Here is a 22,025-nt window from a genome sequence, read left to right as displayed (position 1 = left end):
GCCGTTTTTACATCTATATAAAGGGCGTTGTTTATTTATTTATTTATTTTTATTTAAGTACATAAAACAGGCATGGTGCCCAAGAATTTACATACATGGATGTTTAAATACATAATAATAAAAAAATGATAATAACAAAAATAGTACCAAAATGAATAAGCTAATTATGCAGAAGTAAATAACAAATAAGAATGGGTAAAAGGTAAATACAAATTATGTTCATAAACGATTTGTTATTGTCACACCTGTACTAGTGAGACACTGATTAGGTAGGTACAATGTTGCTTCTCTTTAAATAAAGGGCTTCATCACAATATCAGCTTAATATTATTAAAGAAAATACGTTTTTTTTAAGTGTTTAAATTAAAAATTAAATTTAAATTGGTCATTAAAAATGTCTATTTCATTATTATAGCCATGTATAATGTTATAATTTCTGAATGTTCGCGGTACAAGGGAAAAATATCCTGCATTTGTGTGGTAGGCTTTGATATAGAAAATGTCTTTCATCCTCCTTGTTGATTTTCTTGATGGTATATTAATGTTGGGATAAAATGTTTGGTGTATGAACTGATGCATGTATAATTTTGTGTAGAAGCAGTACGTCAGAGAATTTACGTCTGACCATCAGTGAGTGTAGTTTATAGTGCAAAATTCGGTCATTATATGTTCCAAATTGACCAGATAAACCTTCACGATTGTGCTAATGGACATACTTGACATATTTTAACAAGTTATTCCTCACATTATTTGAAGTTAAAAATGTGAATGAAATTTTAGAATTCGGTGACTTTTTTTACGTTTTTACCAGAGCGAGAGGTGAATAGATAGTAAAGATATTGTCTATTGAATCGTGAGTATCATCCTACTCAGAACAATGCTGCTTAACTTGTGCAGATTACATGTATGGGGCTCTTTTGAAGTGAACGTCACGATTTGAGAACAATACTTCGGATAAAGTATTGTTCTCAATATGCGATACAGATGACGAATCTAGGTATAGATACAAGATTACCAAAAAAATATTTAAACATTCATTGAAAAGTTGTTAGATGTTAATTCTTTGACACTCACGAGAAGACGCAGGGGACAACATATTATTTTGACAAAGGTCATCGCGTTGTAATTATGTATCTTTATTTTTATTAAAGATAACTTACAGAAGCTTTTAAACTTCATTTTAATTATTTAAAAATATAATATCAACAAGTTTCAATGAAAACCTGAAACAGACAAAGACACAGAAAATAAAAAAAAGTTAACGGTCGCAACTGGGACACGAACCCAGATCCTCCTGTCTTACACGGAAAATTCACTGAAAAACTCTACAACGTATTGGTGATCAGCTTAAAAACGGGATTGCAGGCCATTTCTTGGTAAAACTTTTAGTAAATTCATAATATACTGGAACACGTGTTCATGCACCTTAATTTGCCTTGATAATTTACGATGAAGAATGGTGAAAATATTCGAATTTTTATGAACACGTTTTTCCGACATCGTGATAATACATTCATATTTTAGTGAAACCTATCAATTCATTCGTTAAGGGCCCACAATCCCGATTTTAACCGGTTAACGAATAGTTTGAACAGATTCTTAATACATTGGCAACACTCATTCAGTTATTTTTATAAAAGTTTACACCATAAAGTATCTGCGAACGCTTTTCATGGTTCCGAAATCCCTGGTCTGCGTCTAGTTTAGCAGACGCTTACAGTATTCAGTTCGAATATTTAACATCTCATAGAAACCGCCTCTACATAGTTTTTGTTAGGTCAACGAAGCTGTGAAAACGTGATAAATCTAAGTTGTCGACAGATTTTTAGTAGTAACCAGCAAACATTATTTTTATACCATGATTTTCTTGTGTTGGGGTATAATAATTGGGTGTATGCTTGGAAAACATTATCATACTCGTAAAAGAGAAAAACGTTGAATATGATTTTCCGCTTCTTAAGAATGTAGAAATCATATTTTAACAACAGCTGTATAATAGCAAAGTATGTGACTATAGGAGCAACCCGACCACGTCTTTCTCAGAATGTAGAAATCATATATTAACAACAGCTGTGTAATGGCACATTTTGTGGTTATAGAAGCAATCCGACCACGTCTTTCTCAGAATGTAGAAATCATATATTAACAACAGCTGTGTAATAGCGCATTTTGTGGTTATAGAAGCAATCCGACCACGTCTTTCTCAGAATGTAGAAATCATATATTAACAACAGCTGTGTAATAGCGCATTTTGTGGTTATAGAAGCAATCCGACCACGTCTTTCTCAGAATGAGGGATATTCGTAATGTGCGAATATTGCGAGCTTCTGAGTCTAGTCAATTTCAGAGTACCTACTCGACACCATAGACATGGACTATTTCAATGTCGCCAACAAACAAATTATGTAACAAACTCGCCAGTTCCTCTCATACATAGTTTGGCAAATGAATATACCAATGATATCGACAATTTAAATGTAAAAAATTGTACTTTGTTTGTGTCTAGATTTATTATTTCTGTTAATTTCGGTTAATAATTCTAAAAACACCGCACAAGAGTCCCAACTTCTCCCAACTGTCTGGGGTCAGAAAGACTATGGCATCCCCAATTCCGGTAGGTATGTTGTGAGGCTGAAGGTATCGGTACGGAGAGAGGAAGACGAGGAGGAGGAGGAGGAAGGTGGGGGAGTACCTGGCTAATCAGATCTGGTCACCAAACATGTGGTCACGGCTAAAGCCATTTCAATTCTGAATGGTGGTCTTACACCAGGGCGATACTGAGAGTATCTTCCACTCTAATAAATAAATAAATAAATCATTAATTAAGAAATACATGAGACCTAAATAATGGGAATAATTTATTGGATGTTTCCGCCCATCAAAATGCGTGGTAGGGCGATCGGGAGAGGATAGTTGTTGACAAAACTTTTTTAAATCTCAGCTACTACTCCTACGGAACATCGCCTTACACCACAGTGGGAGGGATGGATTCATACGTCTGTCACTCCTGGAAACACTGATCCCTAGATTCCTACCCACCTCTTATACCTTTATCATTCCCAGATCGTCCTCTCCTTCCTTTCCTAAAAACGACCCTCCATACAGCATCCCCGAAGGTTACATAGGTCCCGAGGGGAATTATATTCCTCAGTGCCTCATGTGTGGAGCTGATGTAAAAATAAAATAATGTTCAGAATTTATTTTAAAATAAACATCAACATAATTATTTCCCTTTCGAAAGAAGTCAAAACCACAAAACTCATTACCACATAGAGCGTTAAATATGTTCCAAAAATTACCGATTACTTAAATACTGTGATGTATGGTAATTAGGTTGAGTATTTAATCGGTAGATGGCGGTAGACATAAAGCCTACGCCAGGGCCCGTCAGATGACGTTAGGGTATAGCAGGTACTAGTGATAGATATTATCGGCAAAGCAAGCATCTGCGCGCCCAGCTATTTTATTTTTAGCTACAACTGTTCGATACCGAAGACGTAGCCAGACAGGTAATTGTAACGTAAATAAACAGTATTATATTAAGAACCTTTTACTGATTATATGAGTACTCAACACCCAAAGTCTGCTTAAGTAACGGCAGATATAACAAATACCTACCCAGTTTGTAACTTTATCGCTGCATATTATGTGATTTTTATATTAGTACATAATATGAATGTTCTATTTTAAGTTAAACAAATAAATAACGCACAAGAAAGCGCGAGGGAAATTAAGGAAATAGGACTTGGACTGCTCTGCCACGGAGATAGTCATTGTCGTTAAGCATCTAAATCTTATAAAACTGTGCTTGAAAAATAAAATTCACCTGACATTTTAGAAAGCTCTCTCATAAAATAATTAGTAGTAAGTATGTCACAAGACGAATCCATCTGCCTCACCTGCCGCGAGACATTGGCAGAGCCAGGTTTGTAGGATTGTATTCCCAGACAATGAGTCGACCTTGGCCGGGCGCCAAGCGGATGAATACATCTCCCTCAAATACTTCTGGAATCTTCTCCTCTGTCGTGTTGGCGTTACCGCTACTTCCTACACTCCACACGAGGAGATTCTTCGAATATTTCCACGCTTTTTTTGTTCATTTTTACGTGTACCGGCCACCGGCTTATTATGAAAGATTGACACGAGCGAAGCATCTGTTTAGTGTTATTTTGGCTAATCAACTAGATTTCAGACGAAATATTTAAAAATATTATAAGCAGACGCATTATGTACAGGGTGTTAAGAGACGTACCTGACTTACTTTAACCAGTGATTCATGATATTATTTGAAGGGCAAAGAGTTTAAAACTTGGTCTCCTCCGACATTTTATTTTTATTTTTACAGACCAAAAAAATCGTTCCCGGATCACTGGTTAATCGGCTGAGCAACCGTCTAATATTATTGCATGAACAGACTATACAATAATTGCTATAGCGTATTATCCAAGGTGGATATTTTCATTTGCGAACTTACCTAATACAAAAGGTCCATAAAATAATATTTCTCTAATGGTTTTTGAATAATGGTGTGTCTTTTTTGTTTGTATTTCTATTATGATTTGATTTATATCTACAACCTCTCTCCATGGCTATAAATGTATTGTTAAATAATTTGTTTTCTAAATTTTTTGTTTTAAGTAATCTTTTGTTTCGTATAAATTTTTGATTTCATATTCATTTCTTACAAATTTAAATTACTTATTCCTTACTATGCTGTCTCAGTAAAGGTAAAGTCACAAGGAGGACATCCATAATTGGTTTTATTTTGGCTGTATAATACTTATGTTCAAACGCAAATAAATGTAAACTGTCGATTACCTGAAAAGAAACAAATAATTATCCCATCCCGACCGTAACTGTACAAATAAATAAGTACCTTTTTTATTTTAGTAGAAAAAAAATTCGCTGGAAACAAAATAACAATTGTATTTTTCACACAGGAATCACTTACGCTTCTTAACATCCTGTGTGAAATCCTGGAAAATGTATGAAATACGGTTTCAGATCAAAGAAAATGAAAAGTCTTGCTTGGGAACCAGAATCAATTTTTCGAGCATACGAAGCATCTAAGAAAAATGGTGTATTTATATCTACAAGAAACTACAATATTTTTGCTGTTAATCTGCTTTGATATCCTTAAAGGCTATCTGGAACCACAAATAACTGGATAAATACAAGACACAAATTTTCCACCAAGCATTTCCCGGTCTTTCAGATCCACGTGTACATCTAATTGTAATGGGACAATTAGTCAGAGCAATTTTGTTTGTAATTTATATTTTCTCTTTCTTTAAAAAAGCTTAAAGAAAACATGTCTTAATGAAAGAGTGACATTAATTGGCTTGAAACATAAAGGCCGGTGACTAAGCCTGGTGAAGCGCTGTAGAGATCGGTGGCAGGAGAGCTGGCCACCACCGCTCCCGACCGGCGTCCCATTTTAGGAGACTTCTTGGCCGCCCTCCAGAGTTACCCCACCTCCATGTGTCATCCACGCTATAGGAATATCCCGGATGGGGTGACCACTGGCCGCTAACTCACAACGATTAAACATTTCGGTTGTTGGTGCATGGGTAAGTCGTGTGAAATATTTGTAAAGTTCACGAAAGAATTTTATTTTCAAAATTGAACCTACTTACCGTATATCAGACAATGAATAAAGTATTTAAATTACCATGAGATTTAATTCTTCATTCGAAATGCGTATGTAGTTTATTAAAATGTTTTAATGAATAAATAGACATAGGTTAACTAGGTCCAGTGGACATACTTTAGCGGTCCATACACATAGTGTTTGAATTACCATCCTTTTCATAAGCGGAGTTACATTTTTCGATCTATTAGAATAAATATAGCGTGTCTTGTATTTTTTATAATGTCGAGCAGTTCAGTTATATGTAAAAAAGAAAAAAAAACTTGTTAAATTTAACTGTTTCTACGTTAAAGTTCCTACAAAGGGCTTAAATAAATAAATAAATTGGCTAGATTTCGTAATTTGGTAATTCGATAAGTAAATTCCTTTTTTTGAGACAATGATGAATGGAAAAATCCTTTGTTTACAAATATTTTCATCTTCATAAATCACACAATTATAATATCCAGTCATTTTTGTGTAAAATAAAATAAATCATTCGAAAAACGATCGGGAAATCTGTTTTTTTATACTTTGACTTCTGATACATTATAAGTAGGGGAAGGTTTTCTTTTCGTTTTGTTTGTTCGACGTCGGGCGTCGTTCACAACACATCGTTCATTTTTGTTTTACGGATTTAATAGAGAAGATAGAGGAGTCTGTTGTTGGGCTAAAGCAGGAAAGGAAATATGTAGGTTTGGAAGTACCTGACTATTTAGATCTGATCACCAAACACGGTCAAAGGTATTTCAAGCATCTTTTCAATTCTGATTGGTGGTCTTATTTGTGCCATATTGAGAGTATCTTCCACTGTGAAACGTCCCTCAAATAGAATTTGTATTAATTTTGTGCAACAACTACTGTAATTGCTAAACTACCACTTCCCCATCTACTTCCCCTCTCCACTACCTTCAGCCTCTCAACATACCCTAATTGGGGATGCCATAGTCTCATTGGCACCAGATGATTGGAAGCAGTTGAGATAATAGAAAAAACAGCAAATTAATTGAATCGAACTCGCGACCTTTAAATTCGTAATCGAGAGCTTTATACGACCACGACATCTCGACCACGGATGCTGCCTATCTTTCGACATTGTGAGAAGTGCTTGTGGTTAGTTTTACAATACGCTATTCATGTTATTGGTATTTGTCGGTGTTATTGTATGGGTTTATTTGAGGTACATTCACAAGATTACGTTTGAACAAAGGCACAGAATCCGCGAACTTGATATGGAATTATATTCTGCCATAAACTGTGACATTAAAAGCTAAAAGCGCTGCAAATATCAATGAATTCTAAAATAAGCTTTATGCCTTGGCCCAGCTGAGGGGTGAATCGTTTATTCAAAGCTCGCATTTTCCCCTCTAAAAATAATATTATGATGCTTTTGAATGTCACATTCATGTCGTTAAAATTAAAGTACTGCTTACAACTTTACTTACGAGGGCCCATTTCTCGGGAATATACCATTAAAAATAGAAATCTGTTTGTTCGTTGCGGGAAAACTCTCAAACGATGAGCTCTAGCGTCATTTAATTTCCTGACATTTTTATATCGGAGACTTCACAGGGAGAATCACGTGCTTTAAAATTTAGACACATTTGTAAGTTTCTCAAAAATATAAGACATGATTTTGTACCGTTATTCTGGAATTTTTAAAACTTTAGGTGAATTTATTTACATAGAAAAACGCTAGTCAAAAATTCAAAAAAAAATTATTGCAGAAAAATACAAAGGGTATATATAGCTTATAGGTTACATCATATTTTTTCCAGCTAACCCAACAAATACACATTATATTACATAGCCAAACAATTACATGTTAACAAATGTATGTAAATAAAAAATAAAAAAACAGAGGTATTTAATTTATGTAAGGTATTAATTTAAAGTGAAGTGACATTTGTTTAAAAGAAATATTTTTAGTGATGATTTAAATTTGAGTATCTCGGTTATTTGTTTGATGCTACGTGGAAGGTTGTTCATCAAGGCATTCATCCCTGTTACATATTTATACAGGGTGTCCGCGTAAAGTGCTCGAATTTCGGTGGGTGATTCTACATGATAGTGCAAGTAAAAAAGATAAATAACTTTTATCGTAATTCTAAGGTAGTTTTTAAATTTAAAAAAATTAAATTGTTTGTACGAGAAATTAAATATTTTTAATAGTATGGCACACAGGATCCTTATTACTAGCTCTTTATTGTTTTCGTAAAGTTATGTTTATGCTATGCCTATGTTATGTTTATGTTTATATTATGTTTACGTTATGTTTCTGTTAGATAACAATAGCAAATTAACGAGTTTTATAGACATTACCATTTCCCTGAATCTCATTAGAACACCTACCTAACATAACATAACGAAATGATAATTGATTTTGTTTAGTTATGTTTGGCATCCTTTGGTCACCTCAAAAAAGGACGTCCTTCAGAGGTGTGAAAAATGTATTTCATTGCGTCACACAGGTGATTCACTAAACAAGACCCATTCCTTCCTCCTCATTCTTGTACTCTCTCCACTTCCTCCTGTTCTTCCTTCTACTTGTGTAACTTTCCGCTTTCTCTTTCCGCGTTTCCTCGCCTCGCTCCCCGGAGAATTAATCATTTCACCTAGAAGCAGAACCGCTTTCACGTGTTAAGTGACTCAAGTTTGGGCGTAATTCGAGAATACTAGGTAGGCATATTCAGTTAACAGTGAAAGCGCGGAATTTGAATGGGACCCAATTGTGCGCCAGAAGGCGGCTAATTTCACAGCTGAATATTCTAATTGAATCTTGATTATTGGAATGGAGATCTTGTTTCCGCCGAGATCGTTCTTTCGGGAGATTATACAATGGGCACTAAGGGAAGCGACAGATATCAGCACTTTACTATTGGTAGTGTGTTATTAGTTACAATCGCAGATCCGTTTAAAGAGATAGTAAATAACGCTTTCTAGAAAATGGAAAAAAACGCAGACCCTTGAAATATCACGAAATCTGACTATACTTGTAAAGATCAACCCTAAGAAATTTAAATACGAAAAAATACACATTTCAAATTTAGATTTTTTTCATTATAATTCTTCACAAAGCAATCAGTTCCAATTTAGAAAATGTCATAATATCATATTTTAAATAAGTTAATCGCTTGTCTACATGGAGAAAACTTACTGATTAAAAAATATTGCTTATTTATCAAGAATCTCATTAAATTATTCGTAATTCGTAATATATCCCGTGTTTAATAATTATTAAACACGGGATTTAAAGCCTTTAATCAATGAATTGACAGGTTTCCTGATATACTAGCAGTAAAACACGAATGCGTTATCGAGACGTCCTAAAACGCGTTAAATGTGAAAATATTATAAAAATTATAAATTATTATTATTTAATTTAAATTTCATCATGTTTTATTATCAGGACAAAAGCTGGTGTATGAACATTGAATATGTTTTCCCGATAAATTATGAATGTACTAAAAGTTTCAAATAAATCAGCAATACTCATTTTTCTCCGTGAGATTTCCTGACAAATTCAGTTCAAATATAGAAAATTACAATTCTTAAATTCAAAACAAAGTTACAATCACTTGCGGATAGACACATAACCGAAATTATTATACCTGCCTGGTACTGTATCTCTGATTGCCGTGAAGATTTGTTGTCATATTATGTAAATAGGACGGTGGGTAAGTTATTTCGGGAGATTAGAAACCGTGGGATGTTATCTAAGGGAAGATACTAGGTAAGAGGAGAGATACCACCTGTTTGTTATCGATAGTGGATTATCTGGTACCTTCTGATTGTTGGGAAGATTAATTATTATTGTCATTTTATGTACATCGGCGTGGTAGGTAGGTTCTTTTAGGGAAATAATGTTTTAGACCTAAGGATATTATCTGGAGGAATTAAATTTATATGAGAGTATATTTATCAATATTAATCAAGGGCTTGCTATTGATATCGAATTATTAGAATCCTTCCAATGATTTTGAGGATAAATTTAAACGGGCTTTAAAAACAAATATATTCACAGACATATGAATATAATAATCACACAAGTTTTCATAACACAAGTCACCATTTTGCGGTGTTATTTCGTAAAATGAACCGATGATGCCTCGACCATAGTTCGCACAAGAATGATGACGTCACGTTTTCTAAATTAATGGGAGGCCATACGCGAGCCCAGCCGGCTCCAATGAAACCGGTATGGGGAGTGGGGAATAATACGCTTTTAATCACTTAGGGCAGGTCTACTAATATTCATATGTCTATGAATATACATATTAAAAAATCTTACCATTTATAAATCTTAACCTCTTTTCGATATTTTATAATAAGCCATATTCTAAAATTTCCGGTAATTGTTTGGTTCCGGTTGCCTCCTTATTGTACCTTTTAAAATGTCTGCTCAGAAGATTCTCATTTCTGAGCACAAACCTTCTGTTTATTATTATTCTACGTATTGTCATCACTTTGTATAAACAGTATATTTATTGTTATAATATTAGATCTGTATTGGGTAAGACACACTGTAGGAATAATTTTAGGAACATGACTACTAATACCAAATTACCGTTTTTAAGTTTACTATAGTTAAGCGCAATTGAAGTGAAATGTTACTAAACTGCGCTATATAAATGCCATGTTATTATTATGACATGGCATTTATAATAGTAATGAAAATTTTCCAGGAAGTTCGTGGGATATCTAATGAAGAAAGAAAAGGATTTATACTAGTATCAGGTGTTTGTTATTGATGCTGTATTATTAGGTACCTACTGACTGTCGTAAGAAATTTTACAATCATATTTGTAGATTTTTTTTTTTTAATGTTTTTTTTATTAGTAAAAAAAGATACACGAATTACATAATATAACAATTACATAATATAATTACACAATATAGTAGGTTATTAATTACATAATATAAGTATTCGATGTACCCCCATAAATAAGCAGGGCTTGTGCGTATGGGGGTGTTGTTACACTGAAAGAAATGTTTAGGTACGATTTACCAAATTTTCAGTAATTATCTACTAAACAGTTTAGTTGCTGTGGTGACTGCCGAACTTTTAGCTACTGTTTGCTAAACAGCAGTTTATTTATGACAGCTTAACGATTCAGATATTCTAGCTAAACTAATCGGTTGAGACAGCTTTCTGTGTTTAGTTGTGTTACCTAAACTGTATTTATGACAGCTTAACGATTAAGATATTCTAGCTAAACTAATCGGTTGAGACAGCTTTGTGTTTAGTTGTGTTACCTAAACTGTATTTATGACAGCTTAACAATTCAGATATTCTAGCTAAACTAATCGGTTGAGACAGCTTTGTGTTTAGTTGTGTTACCTAAACTGTATTTATGACAGCTTAACGATTCAGGTATTCTAGCTAAACTAATCGGCTGAGACAGCTTTGTGTTTAGTTGTGTTACCTAAACTAAAAATTATATACCTAAACCATTTTGTAGTGTTCGGTTAGAAAAACTGAACTGTTTAGATGTAGTAACCTTATTATTTAGTTAATATTACAAAATGGTTAGGTTGATTAACTAAACTTCGGTTGGAATAGCCCTACCGATATAGGTGTTTTAGCTCTCTACTGCTAGCTAGCTTTAGGTACTGTAGCTTAGCTTTTTGGTTAGATTATCTAAATTAAATAGGAAGTGCAGCTTTGCAGTTTAGCTGAAAACAATACAGGGTGTAAATGTTACCACCATCAACTCGAAGGATTATACCCATAATTCAGAATCGTGGGTTAAATACTTTGAGTTGCAGGTAGTTTATTACAACCCTTTTGAGAGATGAAACCTAAATAAATAAATATTATGTTTTGTAAGACTAGAAAGTACTTATTAAAAACCTCATTCATATAAAAGTTATTTTGTTAAAAATCGTCTCTCAAAATATTGTTTCCAGCTACCAGCAAAGCCTCAAAAAAGAAAACACGTTTGATCATACACACATTTATATTATCATTTTTTATTATAATTTTTTTTTTAAATATAGTAAAAGATGTTTGTGTCCTGATTTGGCAAATTCTTTTCGGCGCTGCCTGTATGTGTCTAGTAATATATCTTTAGCAGCAATTTTTTGGGTAGGCCCAAAACACACATATGGGGTGAAATATACAGCTGCGCTTTCTTTATTAAAGACTTTGGTGATTTGAAAAGCAAATTCATAAAATCTCTTGCTTGTAATGGATCTATCTGGATTACCCTGCAATTCCTTACTTATAATAGTACTGCACAGTCTGGCAGAATTGTCCAACAGACCCTTTGACTCAAACTGCATTAAAAGTGCTTGCCCTTCATTGATTGATAGGAGATGATTGCGTAAGTCCTGGAAAACAAAATTAAATTGCATTTTGATTACATAACTAATAACCACTTCTATAATCATCATAATATCAGTCACAGGATGGCTATTCTACGCTGCCACTACTAAAATACATATATCGGAATGTATAAAACAATTAACCTAAGTTACTTAGGTATCTGAAACTTACTAAAATTATTTAACTTACATTCGAAATTTGCTCTTCAAAAGCTTCTTGCGTTAATCTTTGTGATTTGTTTTTATTTTCCAGCAAGGAAATGTCATTTACAAGGAAGTCATCGTGTTGATAATATATGGGCGTTGTTTGTTTGGAAGTTGAAGGTATATCTTCAATCTGAAACAAAAAGCGGGTATGTACACAAAGGGGAAAGAAAGGGTGAAGGGGTCAAGCTTTGTTTTATCCCTTTGGAATTGCTTGACCTCCCCGGCAGTCGATTTATTCATTAATTACAGGAATTATTATTTTAAATACTATTATTTTTGTATCAAAATCGCGTCCGGTACAACTATTTCCAAATGGTTAGCCAAAAAAGGCCTAGGTATACAATATGTCATCATTACTGCTTTTAAAAACTTACACTTATGACAGGTGGATTAATAACATCCTTGAGCGCATTAATGTGTGCTGTAGGCAGTGCCCGGTGCCCTACAGTCGGAATCAATTCTTTAATATCATCTTGAGATATTATCAGGAGTGTTTTCGAGTCTATGGCTTGAGTCTGAAATAAAGAAAAAAAAACGACGAGAAAATACAAAAATTTTCAAAACAAGAAAATAAAAATTTATTTTTCAAAGGAATGAAAATTATTCATTAAAAAAATGTATATTTATACAACAGCAGATACCGAACACCCTGTATCATGAATCAAGCGGAGATAAAATAGTTTTAATAATGAAATTATTTCATTTATATGACAATTTCAAATGTAAACATTAACAATGGGTGGTAAACCCTGTATTTAAAAAAAAAATATCCCTCCCAAAAAAAAAAACAACAGAATTCAATGTTCAAAATGTTATGTCCGAATTAATAATTTGCAATACACATTTATTAAAATATAATATATACGATTTCAAAGCTAGTTTGGTTGGTTCTAGTTTCTGGCTAGGGTAAAATTGTAACTTAGAAAATACTACAGTTTCAAACAACATTCGTTCAATACAAAATAATACTGGCGGAAACAAACAAAGAAATAAAGGCGCCCTTGAGTTGATTTTGCACAAAAACGGCGCTATACAAGTGATCCAATTATTATTTTTTTTTATATACCACTCTCTGTAATTTGTGTCATGACTCCTGACACAATCTTGGTTGTAGCGTCAACACGCACTCTTCAAACTAGGTACATAATAAATACAAATCTTCTAAATCTATTGCGTAGGTACTTGAGTCATGGAATAATGAAGGTGCCAGTTTCTAAATCAAATAGAATGGATATTATCATAATATATAATATCATAGTTCCATGATCTAAATTCCAAATCAATAAAAAAATGAAAAAAGAAAACTCACCTTTAAATGTTTCTATGTAAGCCTCCAGATTCCAAGAAATTAAATAATCCTCCACGGTTTTGTCTGCCATTATCACTAGGAACTAGGAACAGCGGTTAACATAAATTCAATTCAATTCAAAAATAAATTCGCAACGCGCGCAACGACAGTCAATTCACGTATGGTGCGAAGTGTGGCGATCTGATAACTGCGTCGTAAATGAACACCTGCGCGATAAACAGATCTACCAAAGTTCGGGAGATTTTAACTAAAGTTTTGTTGCACTTTGCCTAAGTTTGTGCAAAGCAACTAATTGTTATGTAAAAATACCAAATTTAGATATTCCAACCTCAGTTTTGCTATATGAACAAAACATTTAACCAAACTAGATGTTTAGTTAAATTTAGCTAAATACTTTGGGAAGTAACACATAAACTTAAGTTACTAAAGTGAAATAGGTTTAGTAAATTACTTTAGCTTGATTAACCAAACCGATTATTTTGTTTAGGTAAGTATGCTTTTAGTGTGCTATTATTAAAGTTTAGTTGTATTAGCTCAAGCACATTTTACTAAACAACGACGGTATCTGCACATAAAGTATTTTAGGTAAAGTAGCTGAACTTTAGGCGATGGTTACACAACTTCAATTAGCTTAACACTTTAGCTAACTCATTTTTTTCAGTGTATATTTGTTTATATTTGGTACGATTCAGTTCAACTGTTCGGAATACTTTTTAAGGTGGCTTTTGAATTCGTTTATATTTGCATTCATGTTTCTAATTTTTTCTGGTAATGAGTTAAAAAATTTAACTCCGAGATATTCATGGTTGAACTGTCCTATTGTTTTTTTACATTTAGGAGTAGGAAGTATTGACGTTTGTCTAAGATTTCTGTTATTTTTAAAGGGTGCAATTTTATTTTGAATGTTGTTTTTATAAATTTGTAATGTTGCATGGTAGAAGTATAATGCACTTAATTTTCTGACCTTAAATTGTTTGAATAAAAGTTCGGACGAATATGAATAGGGTTTTTTTAATATGGTTTTTATTATTAGTTTTTGTGATATGTAAATTGTTTGAGTTTGATTTTTATATGTACCGCCCCAGCCTATAATGCCGTATTGTATAATTGATTGACAGAAAGCGAAGTATGTTGTTCTAAGTAATTTTTCGTTTAAAATATCTCTTAAACATCTAAATATATATGTTAGTTTCCTTATTCTGTTGTTCAGAACATTTATATGTGGGGACCATTTTAAACGCTGGTCTATTGTTATACCTAGGTACTTAATATCGGTCTTGCTTTCTATGTTTGTGCATAACATATTGCATTTGTGGTTTTCTGTATTTTTCACAGAGTGGATAATTATGTTTATTTCTTTAGGTGTTTCTTGTTTTTTAATGAAAAATGGTAAATAATAAGTTTTTTTAGAGTTTAAAGTCAACAGGTTTTCATCAAACCATAATTTTAGTTCATTTATATCTGTATTTGCCATGTTATTTAGTTCTGACCAGGTGTTTGCTTTTAGTAGTAGGACTGTATCGTCAGCGTAAGAGACAATGTCTCCATATTTGGAAATATTGAATATATCATTGACATATATAATAAATAACAATGGTCCCAAAACCGTGCCTTGGGGTATTGAAAAGTCGCTATATTTTGAATCGCTGACTTGATTGAGTAATTTTACTTGTTGAGGTCTTTTATATAAATAACTAGTAATCCATGCTAAGACTTTTCCACTAATCCCTACTGATTTTAATTTACTTATTAATTTTTTATGTGATATGCTGTCGAAAGCTTTTTTGAGGTCTATAAATATGCCAAGACATTTTTTATCGGAATCTAGGGCCGTATATAAATAGTTGGTTATTTTTGCTATCGCGTCGTGAGTACTTTATTTTTTTTTAATCCGAATTGGTTATAATTAATTATTTTATTTTCTTCTAAGAATGTCCAAATTTGTTTTTTTACAATTTTTTCATATATTTTTGATATATTCGAGAGAAGTGAAATCGGGCGATAATTTTGTGGATCTTTACGACAGTCTGTTTTAGAAATGGGGGTTATAATTGCTCTTTTATAGTTATTGGGAAATTCGCCATTTGCTAGACTTAGGTTTATTATATGTGTTATGGGGTGAATTAAGTATTCTTTCATCGATTTTATTGTTTTAGTATCTATGTTATCAAAGCCGGGGGCAGAATCTCCTTTTAGTTTCGAAATAGTTCTGTCAATGTCGATTTCTGTGACTGGGTGAAATTTATTAATTTGACATTGTGTTATTTGTTGTGGATTAGATATATTGGTCTTATTTATGGATTTTGCTAGGTTTTTTCCCACGTTATTAAAATAGTTATTTAAAATATTACAACATTTTTTTGTGTCATTTTGTACGTTATATATTATTTCCCCATCTGAGATTTCTGATATGTGCTTATATTTTTTCTTTTTATTTATTATTTCATTTATTGTTGACCATATTTTTTTATTATTGTCTTTAGCTTCTGTTATAATTTTTGAGTAGTAGTCGTTTTTCGTTTTCCTTATTAGTGTAGTTAGTATATTTTTATACTTTTTATAGTATAATACAATTTTATTGTTAACTAGTGGCCTTTGTGTTATTTTATAAAGTTTATTTTTTTTCCTAGTGGCTTTTATTAATCCTAGAGTAATCCAAGGTTTAATTTTTCTTGTTTTTGAGTTGGGGACGATTTGTTTTTTTTTTGTTGATTCTAAAACGTGTTTATTTAAAGTGTTTTCAAACAGTAATGCACTATGGTTGGCGCATTTATTTATTAAAATTTCTTCCCATTTTTCAGTTTTTAGTGATTTTTCTAATAATTTGTAGTCTATTTGAGAATATGGAAGATTTAATTTGGGTTTTGTATTTAGTTTTCTATTTGTATCATGTAGTATAAGACACGCGTAGTGATCAGTTATATTAGTTTTCCACACAGTAGATTTAATATTTTTTATTTCATTCAAATGTATATTACACCAGATGTGATCTATGCATGATGGCGTTTGGTTTTTAATTTGTCTAGTGTTATTATTAATAAAAGATTTAAAATTGAGGTGTGTCATCATGTTTATGAAATTATTTTTTTCAATTGAGTGATGGTTTGCAGAAATATTTATATTGAAATCACCACAAACAAAAGTAAGTATTCTCGGTAATTTGCTAAGATATTCACATAGTTCGTATGTAAAGTTGATTATGTTTGATTTGTGCGTTCTGTACACTGTTAACATTCTGTATAATTTATTTTTTTAATTTTATATCTATTTTTAGACAGTTTACATATTGTATATAAATTTCTTCAATGTCAGTTATTTCATACTCATCATTAACAAATATAATTAATCCACTATTTTTGTTAATCGGTCTTGTTGTAGCGATGCCTTTGTAGTTTGGTAGCGCATTTATGTATTGATTGTCATTACAGTGCGTTTCCGTTAACACTATGTAGGTGGGTGATGTATGCAGATCATTAATATTTATCAAGAATTCATCTAGGTTTTTTGCTATGCTTCGGATGTTCATATGTAATATTAAGAATGGGTTATTGTTTGTAATACACCATTTATTGACTTCCGTAATATTTTGACATATTTCTTCGGTTATTTTGTATTTTTCGTCAATTTGTTTTATTATAAAATCGGCCATTTTTAATTGTAATCATTTTTTTCTTGAGCGAAGGCAAGCATTTTCATCCTGTGTTTACATTTTTCGCTATTTGATTTGTGGTCTGTTGTATTTGTGGTTTTGAATTTTAAATTAAGTTCTGTGCAATTTATGCATTTTGGTGTTTCGTTTTTACTGTTGCAGTCTTTAATGTTGTGCTCACCCGCACAATGAAGGCATTTTGGTTTGTTGGGAAGTTGAAGACAACGCACTGCTGTGTGCCCATATTTTTGGCAATGGTAACACTGCATTAGAGGGTTGCAATCTTCAACTTTTATTTGGTAAAAACCAAGGTTAACTTTTTTTTTCGTAATTAGCAGATTTCTCAAATCTCCACTGGTTTCGAGGATGATATTTTTTTGTAGAAATTTTTTAATTGGAATGGTTCCTTTATATTTTATTTTATTTTGATCCTTTTCATATATTATTTTTATATCTTCATTTTGCAGAATTAGATCCGATATAAATTCTTCATGTGTGTATTTTTCGTCGATTCCTTTAAAGATCATGCACGGTCTTTTTTTATCAATGCTTTCAATTTGTATTCCTTCAAGTTTTAATTTTGTGATTTCATTTTTGATGTTGGCCATATCATCTGCTTTTTGTAAATTGATTATTAATTCATTTTTTGATGTCTTTCTGATGCTACTTACTCCGATTCCTAGTTTAGATATTTTTACATTCTTCATGATTGTTTCTTTTATGTCTTCATTTTCGTTTTTAGTTTTTATTATAACGGGGAATACTGGAATTTTAGGTGTCGTGTATTTTCCACTTGTGATGTTAGCGTAACTTCTCGTAGTTGTTTTATTTTCGAGATTTTGATATTTTTCTAGGTTTTGATTTGTTGTGATTATTTTTTTCTAATTTTTGACTGTAGTTTTCATTATTAATAATTATTTGGTCTTGCAATTGAATTATTTTATTTTGTAGTTTTAATTGTTCACATTTTATTGCTTCTTCCACCTTTTTAATATTGTTTTCCAAACTTTGTTTTATTTTCGAGTCTTTTACAGTTGTTATTTTATTAATATCGATTCTTATGTTTTCTATTAATTCCTCCATATTTAGTTCAGTTCACTCTTTCGGTCGAGTGGTTATTGAATTTACATGGTTTATTAATATCGAATTACAATAAGAAATAAAAGTCTATAAAGAGATGCGTCAGCTATTTGCTTGGTACCTAATTGATATCTAACCTCAAATCACAAAAACAAAAACATCACTTTTTGACACAATATCATTTAAAGTATACGATTTACACTGCGTAAATAAAGCGAAATCGTGTTTGGTCGCGTCAGCACTCCGGTACATGCGTTCAATTTTGGATTTTACTTGTTTTTTTTTATAAATTTGCGCGAACATTTGACAAAACGTCAGACGAACTCATAAGAGCGTATATGTGTCCATATTATTGGGAACAACAGTCATAGAGGAAGCTTTAGCAACCAACCCTAAGAGTATTTTTGGGCGGGCTAACCCCAGTTCTTAGCCATGAAATAAATCATTATTGAAAAATCATTAACTCTCATATTTATTACAAAGATAAAACCTACTGATATGAAATACTGTTAATTTATTAAAAATCTGTTCAAATTTTTCGTTTTATTGTTAAAAATAGGACTGCAGACCTATAGCGAATGAATTGAAATAGTTCCGAGCAAAGTATCAGTCAAAATCAAAAGTCATTATATGTATTCGGAAAAGAAAACGTGTTCTTCATATATTCTGAATGACTAATATTGTTTCAGGGCTCACGTGACCTCTGTCAACGTATTATAAGTATTACGAGCACTCTTCACGTTTACATTTCACCTAAATATAATTACAAATAAAAGGCCGAGCTCACTGAAAATAAATTCAGTCATTTTCAGCTTTGCAAGTCCACCAAGTTGTTGACCCTTTCCGCGCGGTGAGCACTCAATGCTATTTGTGATCCTCTTTAATTTTAAAACAACACGGTGCCTGAATGCTACGGCCCGCAGTGCAATCACTAACAGAGAGGGGAATGAAATATTAATGAACCAGTCAACCAGTTGGCGATGAGTCGATCATGAACGAGCCGCACAATTGAGCTAGATCTTTTTGAAGAGCCGTATTTGTTTGACTCCCACTTTATCCTTATCACGGCTCAATTGAACGGTTTGTTATCAGGATATTTTTTAAAAATAGTGCCATTTAAATTATCCATTATAAATTGTTATTATTTTTTATGATAAACTAATGTTAATAAGACAAGGTTTTTTATGTATAACACAAAGGATAACAAATTATTATAAGCAATAATTAGTCGCCTGAAATATCCATACAAATTGAAAATATCTCCCGAGTAAAAATAAATGTCACCGACGGGAATTGAATCAGCACCTTATTATGTCCGGTTAGGTGTTCTGGACCACTGAGCTACGTAGGCTAAACGCCAAATAATTCAATATGTACTTGTACTTCAATCAACAATTACAGCTTATTATATTTTTTCACCTGTAAACAATCAATTTTATTTTTGTATGAAAGGCTTTGTTAGTGCTAAATTTTCCACTAGATGGCGTCAAATTATAAATTGTTGTTGCGTCTTACAGTCCGATATCTGGACTTGGACATATGTACCTACATCTACTAACTTTCTAACATCTATTTTTTATCGTATTAATAACGGTGTAACGGCACCAAGAGTTGTACGATCATTCATACGCTTACGCTGGGAGCCAGGAACCATATCGGGGGAGTCGTATTGAGCGAGTATCGGGCGAGAGTATTCTGATTGCTCATACGCTCTGAGCTCGCGGCTCCCGTTCAATTGAGTCAATTCTCTGAGCCGTACAAAAATATTGGTACCGTGCCTCCCGCTCTTAATAAATGAGTCACGACCCATCGCTACAACCAGTGTCTGACCGCGACGGTTCGTCAAAAGCTCCCGACGTTTATCAGATTTACCGAGAGCTTTGAAGACATTTCACACAACTGCAAGAGCGCAAAGCTCCAGGTTTACATAACGTGCAATCGCTTATTCACTGATCTGAAGCTCTCGGTGAAAGTAGGAATTAAAATTTCAGGATTTATTCAACTCCCTCATCCGTTGCGCGAGTACCTACAAGTATAGGCAGGTGGAAGCGGCCATTAATATTCCAGTTCCCTGAATAACTTTCGTCGCTGGCTCCGGAGTCATTATTGGCATGTTTACATAATTAAATTTTATGGCTAAGTCGGTGATGGAAATTGTATAATGACGCCAACACAATTTTGCAAAGCAAACTTTCAGAGTATTATAGCTATGTCCACAATAATTGGTTTAATAATAGCGAGGACACAATATGATGAAAGTCTCTAAATAGTAATAGATAGGTGTTTTCGTAAGCTTTTAACTTCAAAGAACTCTCCATCAAACAGCAATAAGAAGTTGAATATTACTGATATATATGGGTCGGTGGCTGATTTCACATCGTATTTGGGTTAGTGAGTTCGATTCCTCGGCTGGATAAGTCCTCCATCACAACACAAGCAGCATTTTCCGCTTACTGCGGTGGTAGTCGGATATTTTTAGATACTGTTAGAATATTCCGGGTTACGAATAATATGTGTTTGTATTTCTTTAAATTTTTTTTGTGATGCCGCATAAGAATCCTAACTGCTCCCTACCTTCTGGAACCAGTGAGACTATGGTATCATCGATCGGGGTATGTTGTGAGGCTAAAGTTAGTAGGGAGACGAAGGAGATGGGGAGTACCTGGTAATTCAGATCTGGTCATCAAACACGGAAAAAGCCATTTCAAGCAACGTTTCAATTATGAATGGTGATCTTACACCAGGGCGATACTGAGAGTATACTTTGTAAAAGCCCAACGGAGCGGAGTTCAATAAGTACACACATTTTTTTTATTGAACAAACTTTAACATTTCATGAATTATATTTATTAGAATTACAAGTAGTCCAAAAAAGAGTCACTGCAACTTATCTGCAGGTTCTGCTCCGTATCATTATATAACAATTTTGAGTACAAGTGTTTTATGGATACATTTATCTAATTAAAGAAATACTTATTGTTAGCTTAATAATTGATTGTTCAAATATACAAGGATTGCCCATTTATTGTTTTTTTTGTTAAGTTCGTTAAAAATCAGGGGTAAACCATTTTACTCAATTATATTATATTAAGTAATAATAGTTATTACTATTCGGCTACTGCCATTATACCTAGCTCTCTCATTCAAAATTTAGGCGTTTTAGATCTTTCAAAGAATTTATACATAAAAATACGTCATTTTAAATACATATAGAATTACGAAAGATTTTATAAATATTTTTACTGAGTGGTCAGTAGGATTTATAGGTCCAATTAGAAGTTCCACCGAGCCGAACCCTCTGATACTAAAATATCTGAGTCGGTGAATTATTTTGCCATTTGATTTCTGGTGATTTGACGTGTTGTTTTTTGTATTTATTATGCTTATACAGGGTGTATCGGCACGTACCCAACAAATTTTAACCAGCTATTCCTTGGCACATTTGGAGTAAAAAATGTTATGGGCACTTTGCTGTCTGGTAACATTTTTTTTTAATAAAAAATTTACTTTTAATTTTTCACTTGTAGCAAACACTTTGTGGGTATACATAATTATAATAATTAAAATAAAATAACTTTGTTTAAATACCACTTTATTGTATATATTTATAACCAACCGGTTTCAGTTCAGCCCGAACCTTCATCAGGGTTAATAAAAACATATTAAATTAATTACAGAGGTGTATGGGTACTTATAGTTAAGCTGGAAGAGGGAGAGAGAACATCAACTTTGGTGGGGGTGGAAGACTTAGGTAGGAGAGAGGGGGTAAACATAGGTGCAGGAAATGGAAATATATTTAAAATGGGGCTGTTTGTTAAATCTAA

General features: G+C 32.7%; 1 protein-coding gene and 1 long non-coding RNA gene across 2 annotated transcripts in view; both read right to left on the bottom strand.

Annotated features, from left to right (window-relative positions):
- Positions 1-22,025, bottom strand: part of LOC149419610 (spondin-2-like) — a 572,700-nt gene that overhangs the window by 427,227 nt on the left and 123,448 nt on the right. The gene's annotated exons all lie outside the window — the stretch shown is intronic.
- LOC149419611 (uncharacterized) lies at positions 11,724-13,624 on the bottom strand. The gene is made up of 4 exons (XR_016302793.1): positions 13,473-13,624; positions 12,538-12,678; positions 12,147-12,293; positions 11,724-11,962 (listed from the first exon to the last, which is right to left on the bottom strand). It is a non-coding gene; the product is annotated as an uncharacterized LOC149419611 (long non-coding RNA).

Source organism: Hesperophylax consimilis, chromosome 11 (genome assembly GCF_061612785.1).
Source record: "Hesperophylax consimilis isolate HC1 chromosome 11, BYU_Hcon_1.0, whole genome shotgun sequence".
Lineage (NCBI taxonomy): Eukaryota > Metazoa > Arthropoda > Insecta > Trichoptera > Limnephilidae > Hesperophylax > Hesperophylax consimilis.
The sequence above is the reverse complement of the archived record's forward strand: the minus strand, read 5'-3'. Positions and strand labels throughout refer to the sequence as shown.